The sequence below is a fragment of the Felis catus genome, chromosome B1 (assembly GCF_018350175.1).
Source record: "Felis catus isolate Fca126 chromosome B1, F.catus_Fca126_mat1.0, whole genome shotgun sequence".
Taxonomy (NCBI): Eukaryota; Metazoa; Chordata; class Mammalia; order Carnivora; family Felidae; genus Felis; species Felis catus.
In genome coordinates, this window is record NC_058371.1 from 142,082,909 (window position 1) to 142,100,003 (window position 17,095).

Sequence of the window (17,095 nt, forward strand, 5' to 3'; positions counted from 1 at the left end):
TCTTTCAAATGGTGAGACAATGAACCCCTGGTATTGAGGTAAAAAATCCTGCAATAGTATCATTGATAATTAACTTCCTCATACCAATGGGTTAGTTTACAGTGATTGAAATAATCATGTTTACTCTTCTGAGCAGCATCTTTTAAGCATCAAGACACCTGGGATATCAAAATAGGTAGTAGTAGAGAGAGGTTCCGTGCAAGCCTGATAAACCCCTCTTAAGTGATCTATGTTCGTCTTTCCCCGCAGATTCAGTCTCTCTCCTGTGAACAGTGCTGGAGGGATAAACTCTAGGAAACACTCGACTCTCATTTATCCATTTCCAGCTTGACCACTTTTCTTCTGTTAAATTGTCCATTGTTTTGGAAACATGAATATCCTAAGCTGTGCAGTGTGGGAAGAAAATGGGAGCCATCACAGTGACAATGTTTCCTCGGGTTAGCTATCCCCACTTACTGTGAGATCTCCTGCCCTCTTCTGCAGAGTCTCTTTGACTTATTGCAAATCTCATGCCCTCTCTTCTGAGAGTTCCCAGGATACCACTTACATATGGTTATGAATGCATTTTTACAACTTCTGGTGACCTCTGAGGTCACTACTGCTCCTAAAACTGAGGGCTGCCATCCACAGAACTGATGTCTGCACTAAGAGTGCTATCCCTTACTCAAACGTTATCTTCCATTGCTACTGAATTAGTTGGCACCTCTAAGCCACAGGTACACTTGGGATCATGCTGAGCCTATCACATAAAGCTCTGTTGTTGCCATCTGGGAGTTGGCTTGGTGGTGTCATTGCTATGCCTTTAACGTTGGCTATTATAATGCCCTGGCTCCAAGTTGTACTGGGTCTGTTCTGCTATTCATTGAATCCAGGTGAATCTCTGACTTCCACATCTGTGTCATACTCCTATTCTGTTCCCCAAACAGCATGGCTTTATGATTCTAACAATATAAATAGATACTTATGTGCCCAATAGCTCGCAAGTGTGGACATGACTCCAAGGGGTTTGGATCAGAGAACAAATTCAAGTGCTCAGACATGAGTTCCCCTTCAGCCTGATAATATTTTTATTGGATAACATTTGTGCCTTTATTCTCTCCTTCCTTAAAGTGGGTTCTTTCCTAGAAGCTCCTTCTTTAGTAGATAGTCAACATATATCTGAAGAAGTCTGAATATGGGTTTAGGCTCAGCAGGCACCACACCATTCTCTGGCTCCACCCCACCCAATAAATACACAAATTCTTATATGTTAACAGTTTTCTGGAAAGCATTTTAAGGAGACTTCTGAATTACAATTTCATTCATTCTGTCAATTTTACTGGAAAACCTTGCCTTTTATTCCCATTATCTTTCTAATCTTATTTTTGTTTTCTGCTTTTTTCCCAATTAATATTATGTCATAAATAATTCTTATGTTATTACATAGTTTTTGTTACTTTTTTTCCCAATGGCTGTATAATACTCATCAAATAGCTGTAGCATAATCTACTTACCATTCTTCTATTATTAGAAATTTGTATTGCTCTGTTGGGTTGTGTGTTAGAATAAGCTAGGTTATGCCATGGGCAACAAACAGCTGCAAAATATAAGTTGTTTAAGAGACAAAGATTTATTTCTTGCTAATGCAAAGTCATCTGTAGATCTAGATGGCACTTCAGGGCACCTGTCTTCTGTGCAATGGCTCAACTATCTAGGCTGCTTTGATGTGGTTTTCTTTGAGTAAGAAGCTTTCTCTCTAATCACAGAGTAGGAGAAGAGGGCTATAAAGTTTGTGTGGGCTTTCACTGCCATATCCCAGAAGTAATACATATGTACTTCCTTCACAGCCCATTGGTCAAAACTAGTTACTTATCCCTCTCTGACTGCAAGGGTACTAAGCACAGCGGGAGCCAGTAGAACAAGCCAAGCACAGAGTGAACCAATGGACTAGGGGGCTGAGCATGGAAGGTGTCTAATAGACTATTGGGTAAGCATTACTGTCTCTGCCACAGGTTGTTTATAAGACTTTTTTTTTTTTAATTTTAAGTAATCTGTATGCCCAACATGAGGCTAAAACTCATGACCCAGAGATCAAGAGTCACATGTTCTACTGACTGAGCCAGCCAGGCAAGACCCCCTTTTTTAAGACTTTTATTATTTGCATTTATTTTTTTCCAACTTTATTGTGGTATAATTGACATATAACATTGTATAAGTTTAAGATGTACAGTGTGTTGATTTGATCCATCTATGTATTTCAAAATGATTACCACCATAGTTTCAGCTAACATCTCCATCCTGTCACGTAATTACTATTTCTTTTTGTGGTGAGAACATTTAAGATCTACTCTCTTGACAACTTTCAAGTATATAATATGATATTATTAGCTATAATCACCATGCCATATATTAGGTCAACAGAACTTGTTAATCATATAGCTGGAAATTTTTACACTTTGACCTCCATTTCCCCATTTCTCTCACGCCCGAGCCCCTGGTAACCATCATTCTATTCTTTGTTTCTATGGGTTCAGCTTTTTACATTTCATAGATAAGTGATATCATACAGTGTTTGTCTTTCTGTGTCTCACTTATTTCACTTAGTGTAATGTCCTCCAGATTCATCCATGTTTTCACAAATAGCAGGATTTCCTTCTTTTTTGTGCCTGAATAATATTCATGTGTGTATGTGTGTGTATAATACAATATAACATATTACATATTCTTTATTAATCTGTTGATAGACACCTGGGTTGTTTCCATATCTTTGGTTATTATGAATAATCCTGCAATGAACATGGGGGTGCAGATATATCTTTGAGACCCTATTTTCATTTGTTTCAGATATCTACCCAGAAGTGAGGATGTTGAATCATATGGTAATTCTATTTTTAATTTTTTGAGGAATCTTCAGACTGCTTTCCATAGTGGCTGAACCAATTTGCATTCCTACCAACAGTGCACCAGGGATCCCATTTCTCCACACTCTTGCCCACACTTGTCATCTCTTGTCGTTTTGATGATAGCTATTCTAAAAGGTGTGAGGTGGTACCTCATTGTGGTTTTGATATGCATTTCCCTGATGATTAGGGAATGAGTATATTTTCATGTATCTGTTGGCCATTTGCACATCTTTTCTGAAAAAAATGATCATATTCAATTGTTTGGTTTTTGCTATTGAATAATATGAGTTCTTTATATATTTAAACATTTTTTAAATGTTTTTATTTATTTTTGAAGGAGAGAGAGAGACAGAGCATGAGTGGGGGAGGAACAGAGAGAGGAAGACAGAGAATTCGAAGCAGGCTCCAGGCTCTAAACTGTCAGCACTGAGCCTGATGCAGGGCTTGAACTCATGAACTGTGAGATCATGATCTGAACCGAAGTTGGATGCTTAACTGACTGAGCCACCCAGGCGCCCCTAGCTCTTTATATATTTTAGATATTAACTCCTTATCGGATATATGATTTGCAAATTTTTGAGAAAATTCCACAGATTGCCTTCATTCTGTTTATTGTTTCTTTTGCTTACAAAAGCCTTTTAGTTTGATGTAGTCCCCCTTGTTTGTTTTTGCTTTTGTTGCTTGTGCTTTGGTGTATATGATCATTTCTGACCACAGTTTGAAGTAGCAGTTGAAATTCGATAATAGTTTGGTCTTAGGGACCAAAGGAGAAAATAAAAACAACAAGAACAACAACAACACAAAGTGGAATATGGACCATATATGTGTCATGAAGTCCTTTTGAATACTTAACTCTGGAGTTTGAATCCCTCTAAGACTTTGTGAAATCCATTTTAGGGAAAATTGAGGTTTGGAATGATAATAAGATGCCCATTTCCTCATATTCAGTTCTTACTGGGCTCTTTCCTTGCATGTATTACATAAATAACCTCTCTCCACACAGGGCTGTTTGCTGTCACACTTTTTCTAAAGTTCGTTTTAACAGGCTGAGGAGGGATACAAGTGATGCCAAAGTAAGGAAAATTACCTTTGCTTCTAATTGGAATTACATGGTAGAGAAGATTTATTGAACTATTTACAAGATTAATTGAAAATTAAAGAAAGACAAATGTGAGAGTTTTTTTTTTCTTTCCAAGAAGAAAAGCTTATGAGTTGTTTTGCTTTGTTTCAAGTTGAATAGTTGCACATTTTTTCTAGAGTGTCAAGGTGCTGAACACCATTCAGGAGAGTAATAAGTACTTATGTTAATTTCGCTCTTCCTCTCAATAGAAGCTTAACTTTTAGTTGATCACTTAGCAACCTTGCTAAAATACTCATTAGTAGTTACAAGTGATAAAGTGACTAAAATCTGACCTATGCTATATAAATGAAATTTCTTGTAAGTCACCTGAAAGGTGTTCAAATGGTTTTTTTCCTTCCTCTATCCTGTTGCTGGGAACATGGACATATTGGCTGGATATCTAGCTGCACATTGGATTAGGAGAATGAGGGCAACAGTTTAGGGATGGCAAAGAAGCCAGAAGGAGCTGGAGTCTCTAATGACTATTTAGGTGATGTTTAAGTTTGGGACGGTCTATTCTGGACTTCTTTTATGTGAAGGAAAAAGAACTATCTAGCTCTCTTGAGTCACTTTTTCTAATATCTGTTACACAGGCAAACCTAATCATAACTGATACAAATATTGAGATTATTATTTTTATAAAGCAGTCATTTTTTTAAATGTTAATGTATTTTTGAGAGGAGGAGAGACAGAGGAACTGAAGTGGGCTCTGCGCTGACAGCAGAGAGCCCATGGCTTGAACCCATGAACTGTGGGATCCTGACCTGCGCCAAAGTCATATGCTTAACTGACTGTGCCACCCAGGTGCCCCAAGATTACTTTTTATGTTTAATATAAAAAATATAGAATTTATTTGCAGTAGCTTTTATTATTATTTTTTAATGAAAGTGCATGGGAGAAAGATATCTTCAGTTTCTAAAAAGTTAGTTAATGAAATCCATATAAAAGAAATGAATCTTGACTTCTACCTGACATCTGACACAAAATTCAATTTGAAGTGAAAAAGGCCGAAACAGGAAAGCACATTATCAATTCTTAGGAGAAAACACAAGAGAATACCTTTGTGACTTGGGAACAGGCAAAGATTTCTTAGAACAAAAAAGCAATAACTATAAAAAGAAAAGCTGATTCAAATTATATGTTATCAAAAATTTAAAACTCAACTTAGTCTCATCAAGAGTCATCACTATAAAAGGAAGAGTAAACAAGCCACAGAGTTAGAAAAGATATTTGCAAAACAAATATCCCACAATGGAATGGTTTCTAGGATATGGAAGGCACTCTTGTAATCCAACAATAAAAGGCAATAAAAATGTGAACAAAGATTTGAAAGGAAAATAATGAATATCCATTAAGCACATAAAAGCTGTACAATATTATTAGTCATCAGAGAAATAAAAATTAAAACTATAATACTGTACTACTACCCATACACTAGAATGGCTAAAATTGACAACACTGACAATACCAGGATCTGGCAAGAATATGGAGCAACCAGCACTCTTGTACATTTTTTGGAATGGATGTGAAAAGACACAAACATTTCTACTTCTACCCAAGAAAAAGAAAAACAGGCATTCACAATTAGACTTGTACAATAATGTTTTAGCAGTCTTGTTAATACTAGCCCCAAATTGGCTATTTGGAAACAAACCATTAACTAGTGAATGGTATATGCATAAAATGAAATACTACTTAGCAATAAAAAGGAACAAATACAGATACAGGCAACAAAGTAGGTGAATACTAAAAACATTATAAGGAGTGAAAGAAGCTTTCTTTGTGAAGTGTCTGTTAAAGTTGTTTGCCCATTTTTAAGTTGGGTTACATGTTTTCATATTATTGAGTTGCAAAGTTCTTTATATATTTTAGATAGGAGTTCTTTGTATTGTGAATATTTTGCATACCAGCAGTTGGCATATCTTGGTGAGTATGTTACATACACTTGAAAGGAATGTGTATTGTACAGTCAGTGGATATATTATTCTGTAAATGTCAACTAAATCAAATTGACAGTGTTTTTCAGATGTTCTGTTTTCTGACTGAATTTTATCAAAATAGATAAAATTCAGTAAGAATATAAATACAATTTGTATTCAGTAAGAATAAAATAAAATTGTTCCGAGAGAGGGGCATTCACATAGCCAACAATGACTGCAAATTTTTCTTTTTCCCTTTGGATTTCTCAGTTTTGTTTCACATTTTCTGAATCTCTCTTATTAGGTGCATAAACATTCAGGGTTGTTATGTCTTAATAAACTGCTCCTTTTATCATTATGAGATATTTCTTTTTATCACCAGTATTACCCTTATTCTTGAATTGTATTCTATCTAATATTGATATAGTCCAATCAGCTTCCTTTTGCTTGCTGTTTGCTGTTATATATTTTTCCATCCTTTTAATTTTAATCTATTAGTACCTTTACGTTTTAGGTGCATATTTTCTAGACAGTGCTATGGACTAAATTGTGTTCCCCAAATTCATATGTTGACTGTATTTGGAAATAGAGCTTTCAAAAGATGTACTTACCGTTAAATGAGGTCACAAGGGTGGGGTCCTACTCAATAGGACAAATGTCCTTACAAGAAGAGGAAGAGATAATAGGGATGTTTGAGCACAGAGAAAGGTCATGTGAGGTCACAGATGAAGGTGGTTATCTGCAAAAGAAGGAGAGAGGAGTCAGGTCTAAGAACTGTGGGATAATAAATTTCTATTGTTTAAGCCTCCTCAGTCTGTGGCATTTTGTTTATGCAGCCCTAGCTGACCAATGTAGAGAGCATATAGTTTGCTCTTGTTTTTTTTTGTTTTTTTTTTTAATTTTTTTTTTTCGACATTTTTATTTTATTTTTGGGACAGAGAAGACAGAGCATGAACGGGGGAGGGGCAGAGAGAGAGGGAGACACAGAATCGGAAACAGGCTCCAGGCTCTGAGCCATCAGCCCAGAGCCCGACGCGGGGCTCGAACTCACGGACCGCGAGATCGTGACCCGGCTGAAGTCGGACGCTTAACCGACTGCGCCACCCAGGCGCCCCTTTGTTTTTTAATCTAATCTGTGAATTGCTGGTTTTTACTCAGAGCGTTGAGACTTTACATTCAATGTAATTCTTGGTTTGGTTTGGGTTATGTCTACATCTTGATATTTATTTTTCACTTGTTTCTTCTGATTTTTAAAATTACTTATAGTTCCTTTGTTGCTATAGTAGTATTATTACCATATAGTGTACTATAGATTACTATATAGTAGTATATAGGATTACTATAGTAGTACTCTACTATATTCAGCATACAATAAAAAATTACTGTACATGAAAATAAACATGAAAATGTGACCCATAGTAAAGAAATATCTGTCATGATTAAAAATAAAAGTCATGTGTTACTTTTAAATTATAACTTTTTTTCATAGAAATAAAGAAAACTGTAGAAATCTCCTACCAGCATTCAAGATTTTCTGACTAGGACCACATAGCAAGTCAAAGCTGGATCTCAGATGCAACTCAGAAATATGTTCTGTTTTTCTGATATATTGCAGTCTATAATCATGGTATAACATCAGACTCAATTATATATGTAAGCCCAGTTTCCAAATTGAATAAAAATTCAATGAAAACTATCACTTGAAACATAATTCTTTAAATTACTATAAATCCCTTTTTTTTTCTGTTTCTATCTTCTACTCTATTTTCAGATTTTTCTTTGAAAAATCTCTTAAGTACTTCAACTGAAAACTTTTATAATAAGCCTCTGATTTTATCGAACTATATTCCTTTCTAACATTTTATAATGAAACAATTTTAATCTATTGCTAATTGTGGTAAAATGTATATAGCATAAAATTTACCATTTCAAACATTTTTTAAGTGTACAGCTCAGTGACATTAGTTACAAATAGTGGTTTATACATTCAGTTAAATACTATTCAAAAAAAAAAAAAACAGGTGTCAAAACATGGATGAATCTTTAAAATATTGTGCTAGTGATGTTAAATTTATGTTAAAATCCTGTTTTTCTCTTAAACCTTTAATGTTATCATGTAATAATTTAAAAAAGGAAATCAATGCTATAAAAAAATCCACTTTAATCCCATTTCACCTAAGTGAAATTCTTCAAATAATCTTATATGTGGACAGTAGTTCCAGAGTTGTTGCTATGTTCCCTAATTTTATAAGTTCCTTTATTTAAATGGGAATTTCAAAGGGCATAGGAGAGAAGAGGGTCTAGCTTCCATATTGCCTGACACTATTGTGTTCTAGCAATGTTACTTTAAGCAATATTTTTCCTTCAGAAATTCTAATTCCACATAGCAACAGACTGTGACTTTAAAGGATTTAATCCAAATGTGTGAGGCCCTTTCAGAATGGTTTTGTGGCCTTTTGATCTCAAAAAAATTAAATAAATGAATACATTAGCTTTTAAAGTACCATAGTCAGGTGGTATGATATGAATATTGAATTAAGCTCAAGATGTACAGACCTTAATTGTCATATTTTTCAAGAATGATTAATGATATGGGAAAATATTTTATAATATGATAGAAGCAGTATATAGCCTAGTGTCTTAGGGTAAGTTACTCAAATCTCTCCAATAATAATTTTTCCCATGAAAAGAATGTTTAGGAAAAATAAAAGTTAGTATAGAGATATTTATCATCCTATCTCTTTTACAACCATGAAAAGTTCAGAAGAAAGAAATATTTGCTGTAAAGCTTTTTTTTACACAATGGACGTTCCACAGTGTCTAGATCCAAATACAAATCTAATCTTCCCTAAGTCCTACCACTCTTATAAGATGGTGTAGATTATGGTGGTTAAGAGGTTCTAGAGCTAGGCTTGGGTTTAAATATTAGCTTAACTGCTTATTTGTTGCAAATCCTTGGTAAATTTTTTAAAATCTTAAATCTAAATTACTGAAGTTTAAATTCTGAGGTTACTTATCTATAAAATAGGGGCGATAATAGTACTTTCCTCATAGGACTGTTATGACAATCAGATGAGTATATACAAAACACTTAGAATAGTGAGTGGCACATAGTAAGCTTTAAACAAATATTAAGTTTTAAAATAATAACTGCCCAATCATGCATCTTTATGAAGTTCTAGTTCAGCAGCTTCTAAAATGGGGCCCAGTGATCCCTGCCATTCTTCATTCATACTCATGTGTAATCCCCTTCCCTTTAGTGTGGGGCTGATGATTAACAGAATAAGGGAAAAGTGATGGGATATCACTTCTGAGATGGAGTTATAAAAGATTATGACTTCTGTCTTGCTTGAATTCTCTTTTTCTGACTCTTTTCACTTACTTGCTCTGAAAACTGCCATATTGTGAGCTGCCAACAGCTGGTAAGGAACTGAGGCCCCCAGTCCAACAGCCTGCCAGGAACTGAATCCTGCCAACAACCATGGAAGTGAGCTGGGAACAAGGCTCTTCCCTATTCAAGTCTGGAGATGATTGCAGTCCTCTGACACATTAAATGGATCCTCGTGACAGACACTGAGCCAGAGGACTCAGCTAAGTTGCATCTAGATTCCTGACCCTAGAAACTGTGGCATAATGTTTGCTATTTTAATCCACTAAGTTTGGATAATCTGTTAGGCAGTAATACATGACTAACACTAAGACATATTTTGGTACTAGAAGTGAGGTGCCTTAGTAACATATATTTTAAAAACTTCAGAGCTTCTTTGGGACCAGGGAGTGGGAGGAGGCTGGAAAGATTTGGAGGTGCACAATAAAGGAAACCTAAGTTGCCTTGAACAAATGACATTAGGAATCAGGACCTTGAGGATGCTGCCTGGGAGGGATCAAAGAGAAGTGAGAAACATGCCATTGGAAGCTGAAAGAATCCTTGTTATGTACTGGCAGAAAAACTGTCATTTGCATTTCTGTGGGAAGCAGAAAAAGTGCCCATGAACTTGGTAATGTAAGCTGAGGAGATTTCCAAGAAAAGTGTAGAAGGTGCTTTTTGCTGCTTATAGTAAAATGCAAGAGGCAAGAATGGTTAATCAGAAAAGAGACAGAGATGGATGATTTTGAAAATCTCTCCTCCTCTCCAGAGAACAAAAAATGCTAAAAGTAAGAAATGGCTTCTAAGTACTATCAAGAAAAATAGTCTAAAGATAAAGCCGAGGAAGTAGCTGTAACATGTTCAGACTTCAGAAAAATTAAAGGACCAGGCATTATTCAGTGCACAAAAGTCCACTTAAAGAGATTAAGCATGTATCTCACAGGACTTCTCCAACAGTGGGCCTACGAGAAGCTTACCCTTCTCAGACTTTTCAGCAGGAGCCCAGTACAGCAAAGAGTTTATCTAGATTTATGGGTGCAACATTTGTCTAATGGTATGAACACCAATGCATTTCACGGAAGCCCTACAAAGTTTTTGAGAATGCTGTATCCACATAAATATTGCTGGCTTGGACTAAAAGGGGCAGGGACAGGACAAAATGAAAAGAGGCAATTGGCCCTCCAAAATTCTACTGGTGGGAAGCAGGCTAAGAAAATTATTCAGCCACAAACAAGTGCTACTTTTCGTGAAAAAGGAAGGATGACTCAAAGGGTGGAACAGTAGCCCAGAGAGTAGAGCTGAGAGCCATGGAGAATTATTCTTGGGCCTTGAAAACTAATGGAGAAACACAGAACATCCAACAGTCCCCTTATTGGATTGCAGAATTGTTATGGACGGTGACTTGCGTATTTCATTTCCTCCCTTTTTTTGGAGCAGGAGTATCTATAGTGATTATTTTATGCCTGCACCATCATTGTATTTTGGGTGCATATGAGGCAGATAACTACTTCTCTAGTTTCACAGATCTACAGATTGAGGGGAACTGTACTCAAAGGAACTGTATTTAAAGAGATACACCCAAGCAATCTCATCCACACGTGGATCTTATTTGGATGAGAAGATTATGGATTTTGACACCAAAACACACTGCTCAGGTAGCTGTTCTCTTTTATATATTCATTTACTGAAGCACTTATTGAATGCTTACTGTTTACAAGTCTCTGAGTTACATTCAGGGTATTCAAAGTTAAATAAGACATGGTTCCTTGCTTAAAGTCTGGTGGGTAAGACAGAGAGATAAACCCGAGATACTATCATAGGGAAGTAAGTACTCATAGTGATAGGCACAGCATGCACTGGGAGCAGAACAATAGCATCTAAATTAGGGAAGCCAGGGAAGGAGTTCTGATGAGGGGATAACCGAGACAAGTCCTGAGGGAAAAATAGAAGCTATTCGTGTTGAACTGTGTGAAATTTCATTCTTGTAGTGTAGAAATGGTTGCTTATTGGCAATTTAATGTGGTCCAAACTGGTAGGTAGGTAAGGAATATTCTAAACAGAAGACTGCCAGTTGAATATGATAAATTCAGCACAAATACGTTTATCCACACTTGGACTTTTTCTCTTATGATGAGTTCATTGTTCCTGCTTTTGTCTATTATTGTATAAGTTACTAGCTCAGGAGCTTGAGATGTTTCCTGTGCAGACCTTGGAGCAGACATTGTGTGAAACATCCCAGAGTCCCACATAGGAGCAATCAGGGTGAATTTTGTCTGATTCTATTATCACCACTTCAGTGTTGACAGGAGAGAGCTGGGTGCTCTCTATACACAGGTGGTACATTTGTCCTGGAAGGGAGAACAGTTCCAAGGAAAAGCAACCATCCTGGGGAAACTGTTGAATATGCATTCCAAAATATCCACCATATTATCATATCCCGTCATCATTAGCCAGCTTCCAATAATTCCATCTTTAGTATTATTGTGAGGAGGCTGAAAGTGGATGAAATGCTGATCATTGAGTCTCACATTTTTTTTTCTTAAGAATATGAATCACAAATGACTTTGCACTAATGGTATTTTTAGAGTGGCTTCATATAATTTTCATTGAATATTTAGACTCTTCACCCTGTTAATAGCTTTGTTTGGCTTAAGAAAACTGTAATGAATACATTGGATTTGTTTGTTTGTTTGTTTGTTCATTTGTTTTTGTGTTTTGCTTGGGAGTAGTTAAAGGAAAATGGGTGGTTTTGTTTTTCAAAATGGTGTAGGGTTTGCAAAAAAAATGCAGAGAGCAAGAGGACATATATACAACAAAAGGGAGCCATAATAAAAATATTGGGAACCATTGACCAAGGGGAAGAAAAACTGTAACTACCTTGGTTCTCTGGGGAGGGGGGATCCTCCATACCCTGGGGGATGAACTTATAGTTTTCAAGGCTGAAGAATTTCCTTTTTTTCTCACTTTTTTTTTTTAAATTTCAACTTATTTGCCAGTGTTTTCAATTCTAATATTGTGGTAGAAATGCCTGAAGAACTGTCAACATTGATTTGGCTCAAGCATCCCTGGCTGGCTTCCAGCCTGAACATGGAGGGTCCTGGTTCTGCCTGGTACTGGCCTCAGACCACATGGGAAGTCACAGAAATAAGCACCCTGGCTCAAGGAGGGGAGGGGAGCCTGTTCTGTCCCCAGCCTGGACTTAGTTTAGTTGTGGTGGGGCCTACCCTCTGACAGAAACTGGCAGTCTTTAATTCCCACTGAAATGACATTAAAGAAAAATTTAAAAAGGCAAAAACCCAAGAGCAAAGATACTAAGAGAAAAAGGCAGCTGTATAACAAACAGACAAGTGGTAATTGACTTAGTGGGCCAGGGAAGGTAGATCATCTTTGAAAGTGAAGGAAACACTGAAGAGGAATAATTCATTCCATAACTTCACATAAGAGATGTGAAAAAGAACCACATCGAGGCGTATCATGATGATATTTCTGAACCCTGAGCCAAATAGGAGGTATCTAAACTTCTCAGATTTTAAAAAGAAAAGGAGCAGTGGGACGCCTGGGTAACTCAGTCTGTTAAGCATCTGACTTTGACTTAAGTCATGATCTCATGGTTCATGAGTTCGAGCCCCACATCAGGCTCTCTGCTGTCAATGCAGAGTCTGCTTCAGATACTCTGTCTCCCTCTCTCTCTTCTCCTCCCTTGCTCACATGTGTTCTCTTTCTCTCAAAAACATGTAAAAAAAGGAGCAGAGATTATTTACAAGTGATCAGTGCATAGAATCATATAAAATTTGTTCATACTAATGCTGGAGGCTGGAAGTTGAAAGAAAAATGTCTTTAAACTTATGAGAAAATAATTCCAACCTATAATTTGATACATATACAATAAAACATAAAGAATGGTATAACTGGGGCGCCTGGGTGGCACAGTCGGTTAAGCGTCCGACTTCAGCCAGGTCACGATCTCGCGGTCTGTGAGTTCGAGCCCCGCGTCGGGCTCTGGGCTGATGGCTCAGAGCCTGGAGCCTGTTTCCGATTCTGTGTCTCCCTCTCTCTCTGCCCCTCCCCCGTTCATGCTCTGTCTCTCTCTGTCCCAAAAATAAATAAACGTTGAAAAAAAAATTAAAAAAAAAAAAAGAATGGTATAACTAAGCCATTTTGATATCAATGTCTTAAAAAGTTTCCCTTCCTTTTTAGAAAAATATTGGAGGATACGCTCCAACAAAAGGAGGGAGAAGTCAGTGGATTCAAAATGGGATGGAGGTAAAGGACCATTGTAGGATGGCAACTGTGTAGCAACCCAGCCTAGATTGGAATGAACTGGAATGAAAAGTTCAGGACAGATGTAGCCAAGAAAAAGAAAAACCGACTGGTTATCAGACATGTTTGAAATTATTAGAGAACAATCCTTTTTTAGGGAGTTTGGAGATTAATAAATGATAAAAACATAGCAAATAAATTGAACAAAGACAATGATTAAATCTGGGGAAAACAAAACAGGACAGACTGTAATCAAAGTATCTATATGGACTTTCTGTGACTAATACTTAAAGTCAGAATACTATTTTTAAATTTATTTTTATTATTTATTTATTTATTTATTTATTTATTTATTTATTTAATATGAAATTTATTGTCAAATTGGTTTCCATACAACAACCAGTGCTCATCCCAACAGGTGCCCTCTTCAATACTCACCCACCCTCCTCTCCCTCCCACCCCCTATCAACCCTCAGTGTGTTCTCAGTTTTTAAGAGTCTCTTATAGTTTGGCTCCCTCCTTCTCTAACCTTTTTTTTTTCCTTAACAAAAGACCATGGGGGAGGGGCAGAATAGTATTTTTAAAAATATATACCTTATTGTCAAATTGGCTAACATACAGTGTGTAAAGTGTGGTCTTGGTTTTGGGGGTAGATTCCCGTGGTTCATCACTTACATACAACACCCAGTGCTCATCCCAACAAGTGCCCTCCTCATTTTCCCCTCTTCCCTACCTCCCATCCACCCTCCGTTTGTTCTCTGTATTTAACAGTCTCTTATGGTTTGCCTCCTTCCTTCTCTGTAACTATTTTTCCCCTTCCCTTCCCCCATGGTCTTCTGTTAAGTTTCTCAAGATCCACATATGAGTAAAAACATATGATATCTGTCCTTCTCTGACTGACTTTTTTCACTCAGCATAATACCTTCCAGTTCCACCCATGTTGCTGCAAATGACATGATTTCATTCTTTCTCATTGCTAAGTATTCCATTGTATATATAAACCACATCTTTTTTTATCCATTGGTCAGTTGATGGACATTTAGGCTCTTTCCATAATTTGGCTATTGTTGAAAGTGCTGCTACAAACATTGGGGTACATGTGCCCCTATGAATCAGCACTCCTATATCCCTTGGATAAATTCCTAGTAGTGCTATTGCTGGGTCGTAGGGTAGTTCTATTTTAATATTTTGAGGAACCTCCACACTGTTTTCCATAGTGGCTGCACCAGTTTGCATTACCACCAACAGTGCAACAGGGCCCCTTTTCTCCACATCCTCATCAACATCTGTAGTTTCCTAAGTTGTTCATTTTAGCCACTCTGACCAGTGTGAGGTGGTTTCTCAGTGTGGCTTTGATTTGTATTTCACTGATGATGAGTGACATTGAGCATCTTTTCATGTGTCTGTTGGTCATCTGGATGTCTTCGTTGGAGACATGTCTATTCATGTCTTCTGCCCATTTCTTCACTGGATTATTTGTTTTTCGGGTGTTGAGTTTGGTAAGTTCTTTATAGATTTTGGGTACCAACCCTTTATCCGATATGTCATTTGGAAATATCTTTCCCATTCCATTGGTTGCCTTTTAGTTTTGTTGATTGTTTCCTTTGCAGTGCAGAAGCTTTTTATCTTGATGAGGTCCCAATATTCATTTTTGTTTTTAATTCCCTTGTCTTTGGGGATGTATCAAGCAAGAAATTGCTTCAGATGAGGTCAAAGAGGTTGTTGCCTGCTTTCTTCTCTAGGGCTTTGATGGTTCCCTGTCTCACATTCAGGTCTTTCATCCATTTTGAGTTTATTTTTGTGTATGCTGTAAGAAAGTGGTCTAGTTTCATTCTTCTGCATGTTGCTGTCCAGTTCTCCCAGCACCATTTGCTAAAGAGACAGACTTTCTCCATTGGATACGCTTTCCTGATTTGTCAAAGATTAGTTGGCCATACATTTGTGGGTCCAATTCTGGGTTCTCTAGTCTATTCCATTGGTTTATGTGTCTGTTTTTGTGCCAATACCACACTGTCTTGATGATTGCAGCTTTGTAGTAGAGGCTAAAGTCTGGGATTGTGATGCCTCCTGCTTTGGTTTTCTTCTTCAATATTACTGTGGCTATTCGGGGTCTTTTGTGGTTCCATAAAAATTTTAGGATTGCTTGTTCTAGCTTCAAGAAGAAGGCTGGTGCAATTTTGATTGGTATTGCATTGAGTGTGTAGATTGCTTTGGGTAGTATTGACATTTTAACAATATTTCTTCTTCCAATCCATGAGCATGGAATATTTTTCCATTTCTTTGTGTCTTCTTCAATTTCCTTCATAAGTTTTCTATAGTTTTCAGCATACAGATCTTTTACATATTTGGTTAGGTTTATTCCTAGGTATTTTATAATTCTTGGTGTAATTGTAAATGGGATCAATTTCTTGATTTCTCTTTCTGTTGCTTCATTATTGGTGTATAAAAGTGCAACTGATTTTTGCACATTGATTTTGTACCCAGTGACTTTGCTGATTTCATGTATCAGTTCTAGCAGCCTTGAGTCTTTTGGGTTTTCCATGTAGAGTATCATGTTGTCTGTGAAAAGTGAATGTTTGACTTCTTCTTTGCTCATTTTGCTACCTTTTATTTCATTTTGTTGTCTGATTGCTGATGCTAGGACTTCCAACACTATGTTAAACAACAGTGGTGAGAGTAGACATCCCTGTCATGTTCCTGATCTCAAGGGGAAAGCTTTCAGTTTTTCCCCTTGGAGATGATATTATCTGTGGGCTTTTCATATATGGCTTTTATGATGTTTAGGTATGTTCCTTCTATCCCAAGTTTTTTGAGGGTTTTTTTTAAAGAAAGGATTTGTCAATTTGTCAAATGCTTTTTCTGTATCTATTGACAGGATCATATGGTTCTTATCCTTTCTTTTATTAGTGTGATGCATCACATTGATTGATTTGTGGATATTGAACCATTGCTGCAGCCCAGGAATGAAACCCACTTGATTATGGTGAATAATTGTTTTTATATGCTGTTGAATTCGATTTGCTAGTATCTTGTTGCCAGTTTTTGCATCCAAGTTCATCAGGGATATTGGCCTGTAATTATTTTTTTGTGGTATCTCTGTCTGGTTTGGGAAGCAAAGTAATGTTGGCTTTATAGAATGAGTCTGAAAGTTTTCCTTCCATTTCTATTTTTTGGAAGAGCTTGAGAAGAATAGGTATTAACTCTGCTTTAAATGTCTGGTAGAATTCCCCAGGGAAGCCATCTGGTCCAGGACGCTTATTTGTTGGGAGATTTTTGGTAACTGATTCAATTTTGCCGCTTGCTATGGGTCTGTTCAAATTTTCTATTTCTTCCCGTTTGAGTTTTGGTAGTGTGTGGGTGTCTAGGAATTTGTCCATTTATTCCAGATTGTCCAGTTTGTTGGCATATAATTTTTCATAGTATTCCCTGATAATTGCTTGTATTTCTGAGGGATTGGTTGTGATAAATGCATTTTAATTCGTGATTTTATCTATTTGGGTCCTCTCTCTTTTCTGAGAAGTCTGGCTTGGAGTTTATCAATTCTGTT